At 47.1% G+C, this 13,435-nt stretch overlaps 1 pseudogene; it reads left to right on the top strand.

The window, feature by feature from the left end:
* Positions 1-249: 249 nt before the first annotated feature.
* LOC119327780 lies at positions 250-1,296 on the top strand (annotated as a pseudogene).
* The last annotated feature ends 12,139 nt before the right edge of the window (positions 1,297-13,435 follow it).

Below are 13,435 nucleotides of genomic sequence, written 5' to 3'. Positions count from 1 at the left end.
CAACAAATGACTATATACGGAGCAAAATGAGTGAATCATGTCATACTCTAAAATATATCTATATACATCTGTATATGGTTGTTCATTTCAAATCACTAAAAAGACTTATATTTAGGAACGAAGGAAGTACATGTTTATCAGTACGCGCGTGTGTATACTGCAGCGGATACTAGCTAGCTAATTACGTGCTACTTCCTCTGTAAACTAATACAAAAGCATTTAAATTACTACTTTAGTTAGCTAGAAAAAATGGCGCGCCCCGCTGCAAGGAGAAGCACTATTGGCAGTGCGTTGGCCGTCACGCTGCTAGCTTGGCTACTTGTTCTCCAGCTTCTCCTCCTGGCGCCGGCGCCTGCGGCCGCGAGGAGGGCGACCACCGTCAACCTCAACCAGGCGCCCAACTCTCTGTCCACAAAGCCGCCCAGGTCAGGCACCAACGCCCTGCTCAAAAAGGCGCGCCGTCGGAACCGCAACACGGACATTCTGGGTAGCGCGGCGGCGGACGACGCCGGTTACATCGTCCTCTACAACGTCTCCATCGGGGCCACGCAGAACGACGTCTCCGGCATCGTCGACCTCCTCAACGATTTCGTCTGGACAACGCAGTGCGTAGCGGCGTTCATGCTCCCATGCGCCAGCCAGACGTGCCGGAGCCTCCTGGCCAACGACACCACCGACGCCTGCGGCGGCAACCCCAATGGCGACGATCGCTGCAGGTACGTCTACGTGTATGGGCCGGGGATCAACACCACCGGCTTCGTCGCCAAAGAGTGTGTCGCCGTGGCGGTGGGGGGCATCGCCGGCAGCGCGGTGTTGGGGTGCAGCGCCGCCAACAGCACGGTGCCCCTCGAATGCGAGCCGGGCAGCTTCGGCTTCATCAGGGGGTCACTCTCCTTGGTGTCGCAGCTCAGCGTCAACAAGTTCTACTACCTGGCCGCCGACGAAGCCGGCAGATCCAATTGCGAGTGCGTCGTGCTCCTCGGCGACCCCGCCGTGCCGCAGACCAGGCGCGGCGGCCGCTCGACGCCCCTGCTTAGGGGCACCGCGTTCCCCGATGTCTACTACCCCAAGCTCACCTCCATACAGGTTGACGGACAGGCCCTAGCGGGATCCCCGATGGGGCGTTCGACCTTGCCGCCGACGGCAGCTCCGGTGGCGTGGTGACGAGCACGCTCGCCTCCGTCGCCCTCCTCCAAGCGGACGCCTACAAGGCCGTACGTGAGGCAGGCGCTAGCGAGCAAGAACACGGGCTCACCTGGAAGGCTACTGAGGGCTTATGGGACTCACGATAGTGCTCACGATTCCCATTAATGAAATATCTTACCTCTAAATCTGCAGCAAAGAACTCGACAACGTTTTTAAGGCCCATATGGATGGCATCGATATGTACATCCACCGACCGAGGAGCCTCTCGCTGTTGAGCTGTGAAACCTTGATTGTTCAGGAAGACCTTTTTCTCCCTATGGCGCAGCATGCTCTCGGCCTCGGATTGGGTTGCGGACATTGCTGAGGATTCTGGCTCGGCGGCGCTTCGGGCGCCACGGAAGTCGTGGAAGGAGGATGAGTTGTCGGCTGTTCCATCGCTGGAGGTGTGGGCGTCCTTAGAGCATCTCCAGCCGCGCCTCCAACAGGCCCCCTCAGGCCACTTTTTCGGCGCCGGCGCAAAAAAAACTCCTCGGTCGCGCCCCAGAACGCCGAAAATCGTCGGTTCGGCCTTTTTTCCGTCCGGCGGTCACAGGCTGAACTCGGCGCACTGGGGAGCAATTGGGGGCTCCGGCGCAAGGGAAAAGCACGGCTGGCCCACACCGTCAGGGGAAAAGTCAAGGTTTTCTTCCCCGACTCGCCTCCCACGCCCCGCGCCCTCAGCCGTCAATAGCTATATCCCGGCGCCGCCTGCCGCCCTTCACCGCTAGATAGCCATTCCCCGTCGGAAAAATAGCAGCACTTCGCCGCGGCAGCCCATCCAACAGCAGCTGGGCGTTTCCGGACGCGGAGGAGCAGTTTAGCGGCGGGTACACGCCCACCGGGCGCAAGGTGTTCGGGGATTTGCCTGCCTCGGATGACGAGGAAGCGCTCGCCGCGCTGCTGGACGAGGAAGCCGAGGCCGACGTCCAGGAAGAAGAGCATCTCATGGTGCTCGCCGCCCTCGCCCAGCTGCTGGCGAGCAATGAAAAGCCACGGCGAGGTGGCTCGGCAGCGGGGCGGGTGAAAGCAAAGAACAGGCATCGTCTCGAAGGCTACTGCATGCTCTACTCCACTTCATAGCGAGAAAACATTTCGGGCCGTTATCGGATGAGCCGAAAGCTCTTCCTCAGGATTGTGAATTCCATCCGGGAGTTCGACAACTACTTCAAGTACAAGATGGATTGCACCGGCGCTCTTGGATTGACCTCCATCCAGAAGTGCACGACAGCGATGAGGATGCTTGCATACATAGCTCCCGGTGATTCACTCGACGACTATGGGCGCATGGCCGAGTCCACACAGGACCTCTAGATTTGGCACTCCTTCTTTGGTATGCCAGGAACTCACAATGACATCAACGTGCTGCAGTGCTCTCCTGTCTTTGCCAAGCTTGTTGAAGGTCATTCTCCTCCAGTGAATTTCGAGATCAATGGACGACACTACAACAAGGGGTACTATCTAGCTGACGGCATCTATCCGAGATGGTCGACATTTGTGAAGACGATCTCAAACCCAGTGGAAGGAGGCAAGAACGCCTGGTTTGCGAAGCTTCAGGAGGCTTGCAGGAAGGATGTCGAGCGGGCATTTGGTGTGCTCCAATCTCGATTTGCTATTGTCCGGTACCCCGCTCAGACCTGGTCCAAATATCAAATGTGAGAGATTATGACTTGCTGTGTCATCTTGCACAACATGATCATCGAGGGCGAGCAAGAAGACCCAGTGTTTGACACTGAACCATATTACAGGCATGGTCCTCTAGCCGAAGTTGATCACCAACTACCGGCAATCTGGACTGCATATCTCAGTATGCGTCAGGAGATCCAAGACCCACAGGTGCATCATCAACTACAGAAATATCTGATTGAGCACCTATGGAGGCTCAAGGGGGACGCCGTGTGATGAAATATGAGTTTTTATTTGTTGAACTATATAATTTGTATTGAACTATTTGTTGTTGTACTATTTTGTTGAAGTATTTGATTTTTCTGTGATGAAATATGTGAAAAGAAAAAATTGTGTTAGATAATTGAACGCCGAGACACGGCGAACCACACCGAATATGGGCCTATTCTCGCCCATATGGGCCCTCTATTCGCCGAAATGGGGCTGTAAAGTGGGCCAATTTCGGCGCCTGGGGGCGACGACTGGGTGTTGGAAATATGCCCTAGAGGCAATAATAAAAGTGTTATTATTATATTTCTTTGTTCATGATAATAGTCTTTTATTCATGCTATAACTGTATTATCCGAAAATCGTAATACACGTGTGAATACATAGACCACAATATGTCCCTAGTGAGCCTCTAGTTGACTAGCTCGTTGTGATCAACAGATAGTCATGGTTTCCTGGCTATGGACATTGGATGTCGTTGATAACGGGATCACATCATTAGGAGAATGATGTGATGGACAAGACCCAATCCTAAGCCTAGCACAAAGATCGTGTAGTTCATATGCTAAAGCTTTTCTAATGTCAAGTATCTTTTCCTTAGACCATGAGATTGTGCAACTCCCGGATACCGTAGGAATGCTTTGGGTGTACCAAACGTCACAACGTAACTGAGTGGCTATAAAGGTGCATTACAGGTATCTCCGAAAGTGTCTGTTGGGTTGGCACGAATCGAGACTGGGATTTGTCACTCCGTGTAAACGAAGAGGTATCTCTGGGCCCACTCGGTAGGACATCATCATAATGTGCACAATGTGACCAAGGGGTTGATCACGGGATGATGTGTTACAGAAACGAGTAAAGAGACTTGCCGGTAACGAGATTGAACAAGGTATCGGTATACCAACGATCGAATCTCGGGCAAGTATAATACCGCTAGACAAAGGGAATTGTATACGGGATCGATTGAGTCCTTGACATCGTGGTTCATCCGATGAGATCATCGTGGAACATGTGGGAGCCAACATGGGTATCCAGATCCCGCTGTTGGTTATTGACCGGAGAACGTCTCGGTCATGTCTGCATGTCTCCCGAACCCGTAGGGTCTACACACTTAAGGTTCGATGACGCTAGGGTTATAAAGGAAGTTTGTATGTGGTTACCGAATGTTGTTCGGAGTCCCGGATGAGATCCCGGACGTCACGAGGAGTTCCGGAATAGTCCGGAGGTAAAGATTTATATATGGAAAGTTGTTGTTCGGGTTCCGGAAAAGGTTCGGGTTTTTTCGGTATTGTACCGGGGAGCTTCCAGAAGGTTCCGAAGGATTCCGGAGGGGTTCGGAGGTCCGAAAATTGTTCCACCACGTCCAATACAGTAGCATGGGCTGTAAGGGGGCGCCCTAGCCTTTATGGGCCAAGGGAACCAGCCCCCCAAGGCCCATGCGCATGGGAAGGGGGAAACCCTAAAGGGGGAGGCCTCCACTTGACTTGGGAGGCACTCCTCCCCCCTTGGCCGCACCCCTTGGGGTGGGAAACCCTAAAGGGGGCGCAGCCCCCCCTTCCCCCTATATATAGTTGAGGTTTGGGGCTGCTAAACAGATGAGAACTTCTCCTCTTGGTGCAGCCCTACCTCTCTCCATACTCCTCCTCTCCTGTGGTGCTTGGCGAAGCCCTGCTGGATTGCCACGCTCCTCCATCACCACCACGCCTTTGTGCTGCTGCTGGACGAAGTCTTCCTCAACCTCTCCCTCTCTCCTTGCTGGATCAAGGCATGGGAGACGTCACCGGGCTGTATGTGTGTTGAACGCGGAGGTGCCGTCCGTTCGGCACTTGGTCATCGGTGATTTGGATCACGACGAGTACGACTCCATCAACCCCGTTCACTTGAACGCTTCCGCTTAGCGATCTATAAGGGTATGTAGATGCACTCTCCTTCCCCTCGTTGCTGGTTTCTATATAGATAGATCTTGGTGACACGTAGGAAAATTTTGAATTTCTGCTACGTTCCCCAACAGTGGCATCATGAGCTAGGTCTATTGCGTAGATTCTTTGCACGAGTAGAACACAAAGTAGTTGTGGGTGTTGATGTTGTTCAATATGCTTACCGTTACTAGTCCAATCTTGTTTCGACGGTATTGTGGGATGAAGCGGCCCGGACCGACCTTACACGTACTCTTACGTGAGACAGGTTCCACCGATTGACATGCACTTGGTGCATAAGGTGGCTAGCGGGTGCCAGTATCTCCCACTTTAGTCGGAACGGATTCGATGAAAAGGGTCCTTATGAAGGGTAAATAGCAATTGGCATATCACGTTGTGGTTTTGCGTAGGTAAGAAACGTTCTTGCTAGAAACCCATAGCAGCCACGTAAAACATGCAAACAACAATTAGAGGACGTCTAACTTGTTTTTGCAGGGTATGCTATGTGATGTGATATGGCCAAGAAGAATGTGATGAATGATATGTGATGTATGAGATTGATCATGTTCTTGTAATAGGAATCATGACTTGCATGTCGATGAGTATGACAACCGGCAGGAGCCATAGGAGTTGTCTTTATTTATTGTATGACCTGCGTGTCATTGAAAAACACCATGTAACTTACTTTACTTTATTGCTAAACGCGTTAGCCATAGAAGTAGAAGTAGTCGTTGGCGTGACAACTTCATGAAGACACGATGATGGAGATCATGGTGTCAAGCCGGTGACAAGATGATCATGGAGCCCCGAAGATGGAGATCAATGGAGCTATATGATATTGGCCATATCATGTCACAACTATATAATTGCATGTGATGTTTATTATGATTATGCATCTTGTTTACTTAGGACGACGGTAGTAAATAAGATGATCCCTTACAAAATTTCAAGAAGTGTTCTCCCCTAACTGTGCACCGTTGCTACAGTTCGTCGCTTCTAAGCACCACGTGATGATCGGGTGTGATGGATTCTTACGTTCACATACAACGGGTGTAAGACAGTTTTACACAGCGAAAACACTTAGGGTTAACTTGACGAGCCTAGCATGTACAGACATGGCCTTGGAACACGGAGACCGAAAGGTCGAGCATGAGTCGTATAGTAGATACGATCAACATGAAGATGTTCACCGATGATGACTAGTCCGTCTCACGTGATGATCGGACACGGCCTAGTTGACTCGGATCATGTAATCACTTAGATGACCAGAGGGATGTCTATCTGAGTGGGAGTTCATAAGATGAACTTAATTATCCTGAACATAGTCAAAAGATCTTTGCAAATTATGTCGTAAGCTCGCGTTTTAGTTCCACTGCTTAGATATGTTCCTAGAGAAAATATAGTTGAAAGTTGACAGTAACGATTATGCGGATAGTAGAAAGCTTATGTCCTTAATGCACCGCTCAGTGTGCTGAACCCCAAACGTCGTTTGTGGATGTTGCGAACATCGGACATACACGTTTTGATAACTACGTGATAGTTCAGTTAAACGGTTTAGAGTTGAGGCACCAAAGACGTTTTCGAAACGTCGTGGAACATATGAGATGTTTTCGAGGGCTGAAATTGGGATTTCAGGCTCGTGCCCACGTCAAGAGGTATGAGACCTCCGACGATTTTCTTAGCCTGCAAACTAAGGGAGAAAATCTCAATCGTTGAGCTTGTGCTCAGATTGTCTGAGTACAACAATCACTTGAATCGAGTGGGAGTTGATCTTCCAGATGAGATAGTGATGTTTCCCCAAAGTAATTGCCACCAAGCTGCTAGAGCTTCGTGATGAACTATAACATATCAGGGATAGATATGATGATCCTTGAAATATTCGCGATGTTTGACACCGCGAAAGTAGAAATCAAGAAGGAGCATCAATTGTTGATGGTTGGTGAAACCACTAGTTTCAAGAAGGGCAAGGGAACAAAGGGATACTTCATGAAACGGCAATTCAGCTGCTGCTCTAGTGAAGAAACCCAAGGTTGAACCCAAACCCGAGACTAAGTGCTTCTGTAATAAAGGGAACAGCCACTGGAGCAGAATTACCCTAGATACTTGGTAGATGAGAAGGCTGGCAAGGTCGATAGAAGTATATTGGATATACATTGTGTTGATGTGCACTTTACTAGTACTCCTAGTAGCACCAGGGTATTAGATACCGGTTCGGTTGCTAAGTGTTAGTAACTCGAAATAAAAGAGCTACGGAATAAACGGAGACTAGCTAAAGGTGAGCTGACGATATGTGTTGGAAGTGTTTCCAAGTTTGATGTGATCAAACATCGCACGCTCCCTCTACCATCAAGATTATTATTAAACCTGAATAACTGTCATTGTGTGTTTGCGTTGAGCATAGACATGATTGGATTATGTCTATCGCAATACGGTTATTCATTTAAAGAGAATAATGGTTACTCTATTTATTTGAATAATACCTTCAATGGTCTTGCACCTAAAGGAATGGTTTATTGAATCTCGATCGTAGTGATACACATTTTCATGCCAAAAGATATAAGATAGTAATGATAGTACCACTTACTTGTGGCACTGCCATGTAAGTCATAATGGTATAAAACGCATGAAGAAGCTCCATGTTGATGGATCTTTGGACTCACTCATTTTTGAAAAGTTTGAGACATGCGAACCATGTCTATTGGTGTACACGCATGAAGAAACTCCATGCGGATGGATCGTTTAGACTCACTTGATTTTGAATCACTTGAGATATGCAAATCATACCACATGGACAAGATGACTGAAAAGCCTCGGTTTCAGTAAGATGGAACAAGATAACAACTTGTTGGAAGTAACACATTTTGATGTGTGCAGTCCAATGAGTGCTGAGGCATGCAGTGAATATCGTTATGTTCTTACTTCACAGATGATTCGAGTAGATGTTGAGAATATTTACTTGATGAAACACAAGTCTGAATTATTGAATGGTTCAAGTAATTTCAGAGTGAAGTAGAAGATCATTGTGACAAGAGGATAAAATGTCTATGATATGATCATAGAGATGAATATCTGAGTTACGAGTTTTGGCACACAATTAAGACATTGTGGAAATTGTTTCGCAATGAATACCGCCTGGAACACCATAGTGTGATGGTGTGTCCGAACATCATAGTTGCACCCTATTGGATATGGTGCGTACCATGATGTCTCTTATCGAATTACCACTATTGTTCATGGGTTAGGCATTAGAGACAACCACATTCACTTTAATAGGGTACCACGTAATTCCGTTGAGATGACACCGTATGAATTATGGTTTAGAGAAACCTAAGTTGTCGTTTCTTAAAGGTTTGGGGCTGCGACGCTTATGTGAAAAGTTTCAGGATTGATAAGCTCGAACCCAAAGCGGATAAAATGCATCTTCATAGGACACCCAAAACAGTTGGGTATACCTCCTAATTCAGATCCGAAAGCAATATGGATTGTTTCTTGAATCGGGTCCTTTCTCGAGGAAAAGTTTGTCTCGGAAAGTTGAGTGGGAGGATGGTGGAGACTTGATGAGGTTACTGAACCGTCACTTCAACTAGTGTGTAGCAGGGCACAGGAAGTTGTTCCTGTGTCACCTACACCAATTGAAGTGGAAGCTTATGATATTGATCATGAGACTTCGGATCAAGTCACTCCCAAACCTCGTAGGATGACAAGGATGCGTACTACTTCAGAGTGGTACGTAATCCTGTCTTGGAAGTCATGTTGCTAGACAACAATGAACCTACGAGCTATGGAGAAGCGATGGTGGGCCTGGATTCCGATAAATGGCTCAAGGCCATAAAATCCGAGAGAGGATCCATGTATGAAAACAAAGTGTAGACTTTGGAAGAACTACTTGATGGTCATAAGGCTATTAGGTACATATGGGTTTTAAAAGGAAGACGGACGATGATGGTAAATGTCACCATTAAGAAAGCTCGACTTGTCGTTAAGATGTTTTCTGACAAGTTCAAGGAGTTGACTACGGTGAGACTTTCTCACTCGTAGCGATGCTAAGAGTCTGTTGGAATTATATTAGCGATTACTGCATTATTTATGAAATCTTGCAGATAGGATGTCAAAACATTGTTTCCTCGATGTTTTTCTTGAGGAAAGGTTGTATGTGATACAACCGGAAGGTTTTGTCAATCCCGAAAGATGCTAATAAGTATGCAAAGCTCCAGCAATCCTTCTAAGGACTGGAGTGAGCATCTCGGAGTTGGAATGTGCACTTTGATAAGATGATCAAAGATTTTGGGTTTATACAAAGTTTATGAGAAACTTGTATTTCCAAAGAAGTGAGTGGGAGCACTATAGAATTTCTGATGAGTATATGTTGTTGACATATTATGGATCAAAAATGACGTAGAATTTCTGGAAACCATATAGAGTTATTTGAAAGTGTTTTTCAATGGAAAGCCTGGATTAAGCTACTTGAACATTGAGCATCAAGATCTATGAGGATGGATCAAAACGCTTAATGGTACTTTCAAATGAGCACATACCTTGACATGATCTTGAAGGTATTCAAGATGGATCAGTCAAAGAAGAAGTTCTTGCCTGAGTTGTAAGGTACGAAGTTAAGACTTAAAGCTCGACCATGGCAGAATAGAGAGAAAGGACGAAGGTCGTCTCCTATGCTTAAGACATAGGCTCTACAGTATGCTATGCTGTGTACCGCACCTGAAGTGTGCCTTGCCATGAGTTAGTCAAGGGGTACAAGAGTGATCCAAGAATGGATCACAGACATCGGTCAAAGTTATCCTTAGTAACTAGTGAACTAAGGAATTTTCTCGATTATGGAGGTGGTAAAAGAGTTCGTCGTAAAGGTTACGTCGATGAAAGCTTAACACCTATCCGGATAGCTCTAAGTAGAGATACCAGATACGTATAATGGGGCAACAATTTAGAATAGCTCCAAGTGGAACATATATGTGGAATGGCTCCAAGTAGAACGTGGTAGCTACATCTAGGAGATGACATAGAGATTTGTAAAGCACACACGGATCTGAAAGGTTCAGACCCGTTGACTAAAAACCTCTCTCACAAGCAACATGATCAAACCCAAGACTCTCTGGATGTTGGTCACATGGTGATGTGACCTGTCAGTGTTAATCACATGGTGATGTGAACTAGATTATTGACTCTAGTGCAAGTGGGAGACTGTTGGAAATATGCCCTAGAGGCAATAATAAAAGTGTTATTATTATATTTCTTTGTTCATGATAATAGTCTTTTATTCATGCTATAATTGTATTATCCGGAAATCGTAATACACGTGTGAATACATAGACCACAATATGTCCCTAGTGAGCCTCTAGTTGACTAGCTCGTTGTGATCAACAGATAGTCATGGTTTCCTGGCTATGGACATTGGATGTCGTTGATAACGGGATCACATCATTAGGAGAATGATGTGATGGACAAGACCCAATCCTAAGACTAGCACAAAGATCGTGTAGTTCGTATGCTAAAGCTTTTCTAATGTCAAGTATCTTTTCCTTAGACCATGAGATTGTGCAACTCCCGGATACCGTAGGAATGCTTTGGGTGTACCAAACGTCACAACGTAACTGAGTGGCTATAAAGGTGCATTACAGGTATCTCCGAAAGTGTCTATTGGGTTGGCACGAATCGAGACTGGGATTTGTCACTCCGTGTAAACGAAGAGGTATCTCTGGGCCCACTCGGTAGGACATCATCATAATGTGCACAATGTGACCAAGGGGTTGATCACGGGATGATGTGTTACAGAAACGAGTAAAGAGACTTGCCGGTAACGAGATTGAACAAGGTATCGGTATACCAACGATCGAATCTCGGGCAAGTATAATACCGCTAGACAAAGGGAATTGTATACGGGATCGATTGAGTCCTTGACATCGTGGTTCATCCGATGAGATCATCGTGGAACATGTGGGAGCCAACATGGGTATCCAGATCCCGCTGTTAGTTATTGACCGGAGAACGTCTCGGTCATGTCTGCATGTCTCCCGAACCCGTAGGGTCTACCCACTTAAGGTTCGATGACGCTAGGGTTATAAAGGAAGTTTGTATGTGGTTACCGAATGTTGTTCGGAGTCCCGGATGAGATCCCGGACGTCACGAGGAGTTCCGGAATAGTCCGGAGGTAAAGATTTATATATGGAAAGTTGTTGTTCGGGTTCCGGAAAAGGTTCGGGTTTTTTCGGTATTGTACCGGGAAGCTTCCAGAAGGTTCCGGAGGATTCCGGAGGGGTCCGGAGGTCCGGAAATTGTTCCACCACGTCCAATACAGTAGCATGGGCTGTAAGGGGGCGCCCTAGCCTTTATGGGCCAAGGGAACCAGCCCCCCAAGGCCCATGCGCATGGGAAGGGGGAAACCCTAAAGGGTGAGGCCTCCACTTGACTTGGGAGGCACTCCTCCCCCCTTGGCCGCACCCCTTGGGGTGGGAAACCCTAAAGGGGGCGCAGCCCCCCCTTCCCCCTATATATAGTTGAGGTTTGGGGCTGCTAAACAGATGAGAACTTCTCCTCTTGGTGCAGCCCTACCTCTCTCCATACTCCTCCTCTCCTGTGGTGCTTGGCGAAGCCCTGCTGGATTGCCACGCTCCTCCATCACCACCACACCGTTGTGCTGCTACTGGACGAAGTCTTCCTCAACCTCTCCCTCTCTCCTTGCTGGATCAAGGCATGGGAGACGTCACCGGGCTGTACGTGTGTTGAACGCGGAGGTGCCGTCCGTTCGGCACTTGGTCATCGGTGATTTGGATCACGACGAGTACGACTCCATCAACCCCGTTCACTTGAACGCTTCCGCTTAGCGATCTACAAGGGTATGTAGATGCACTCTCCTTCCCCTCGTTGCTGGTTTCTATATAGATAGATCTTGGTGACACGTAGGAAAATTTTGAATTTCTGCTACGTTCCCCAACAGTGGCATCATGAGCTAGGTCTATTGCGTAGATTCTTTGCACGAGTAGAACACAAAGTAGTTGTGGGTGTTGATGTTGTTCAATATGCTTACCGTTACTAGTCCAATCTTGTTTCGACGGTATTGTGGGATGAAGCGGCCCGGACCGACCTTACACGTACTCTTACGTGAGACAGGTTCCACCGATTGACATGCACTTGGTGCGTAAGGTGGCTAGCGGGTGCCAGTCTCTCCCACTTTAGTCGGAACGGATTCGATGAAAAGGGTCCTTATGAAAGTTAAATAGCAATTGGCATATCACGTTGTGGTTTTGCGTAGGTAAGAAACGTTCTTGCTAGAAACCCATAGCAGCCACGTAAAACCTTCAAACAACAATTAGAGGACGTCTAACTTGTTTTTGCAGGGTATGCTATGTGATGTGATATGGCCAAGAAGAATGTGATGAATGATATGTGATGTATGAGATTGATCATGTTCTTGTAATAGGAATCACGACTTGCATGTCGATGAGTATGATAACCGGCAGGAGCCATAGGAGTTGTCTTTATTTATTGTATGACCTGCGTGTCATTGAAAAATGCCATGTAACTTACTTTACTTTATTGCTAAACGCGTTAGCCATAGAAGTAGAAGTAGTCGTTGGCGTGACAACTTCATGAAGACACGATGATGGAGATCATGGTGTCAAGCCGGTGACAAGATGATCATGGAGCCCCGAAGATGGAGATCAATGGAGCTATATGATATTGGCCACATCATGTCACAACTATATAATTGCATGTGATGTTTATTATGATTATGCATCTTGTTTACTTAGGACGATGGTAGTAAATAAGATGATCCCTTACAAAATTTCAAGAAGTGTTCTCCCCTAACTGTGCACCGTTGCTACAGTTCGTCGCTTCTAAGCACCACGTGATGATCGGGTGTGATGGATTCTTACGTTCACATACAATGGGTGTAAGACAGTTTTACACAGCGAAAACACTTAGGGTTAACTTGACGAGCCTAGCATGTACAGACATGGCCTCGGAACACGGAGACCGAAAAGTCGAGCATGAGTCGTATAGTAGATACGATCAACATGAAGATGTTCACCGATGATGACTAGTCCGTCTCACGTGATGATCGGACACGGCCTAGTTGACTCGGATCATGTAATCACTTAGATGACCAGAGGGATGTCTATCTGAGTGGGAGTTCATAAGATGAACTTAATTATCCTGAACATAGTCAAAAGATCTTTGCAAATTATGTCGTAAGCTCGCGTTTTAGTTCCACTGCTTAGATATGTTCCTAGAGAAAATATAGTTGAAAGTTGACAGTAACGATTATGCGGATAGTAGAAAGCTTATGTCCTTAATGCACCGCTCAGTGTGCTGAACCCCAAACGTCGTTTGTGGATGTTGCGAACATCGGACATACACGTTTTGATAACTACGTGATAGTTCAGTTAAACGGTTTAGAGTTGAGGCACCAAAGACGTTTTCGAAACGTCATG

The sequence above is a fragment of the Triticum dicoccoides genome, chromosome 7A, assembly GCF_002162155.2.
Source record: "Triticum dicoccoides isolate Atlit2015 ecotype Zavitan chromosome 7A, WEW_v2.0, whole genome shotgun sequence".
NCBI classification, from domain to species: domain Eukaryota; kingdom Viridiplantae; phylum Streptophyta; class Magnoliopsida; order Poales; family Poaceae; genus Triticum; species Triticum dicoccoides.
This window is presented reverse-complemented; position numbering and strand designations above follow the sequence as displayed.